This window comes from Megalobrama amblycephala, linkage group LG3 (genome assembly GCF_018812025.1).
Source record: "Megalobrama amblycephala isolate DHTTF-2021 linkage group LG3, ASM1881202v1, whole genome shotgun sequence".
NCBI classification, from domain to species: Eukaryota; Metazoa; Chordata; class Actinopteri; order Cypriniformes; family Xenocyprididae; genus Megalobrama; species Megalobrama amblycephala.
The window spans coordinates 16949504-16949776 of NC_063046.1; positions in this window are offsets into that span (position 1 = coordinate 16949504).

Below are 273 nucleotides of genomic sequence, written 5' to 3' on the forward strand. Positions count from 1 at the left end.
GGGTGCTTCTTTTATCTGGCTCATACTGCTCTTACCAAACGATCTCTGACTCAGTCTGTTCTCACCCTGGCTGACATAAGTCTGAATACTCATAGTCATCTGAAAAATGCAACAACCGAAGCAGAAATCAAAGCAATCTTACAAAATGTTACAAAATGAAGCTATTTCTGTACGGGTACTTTTTTTCTTTTTTTTAACTAATGAGTCTTATTTTTCCATTGTCATAATTTTCCAGTCATGATTCTGTGACAAAAATCACCTTCGAGAGAATAC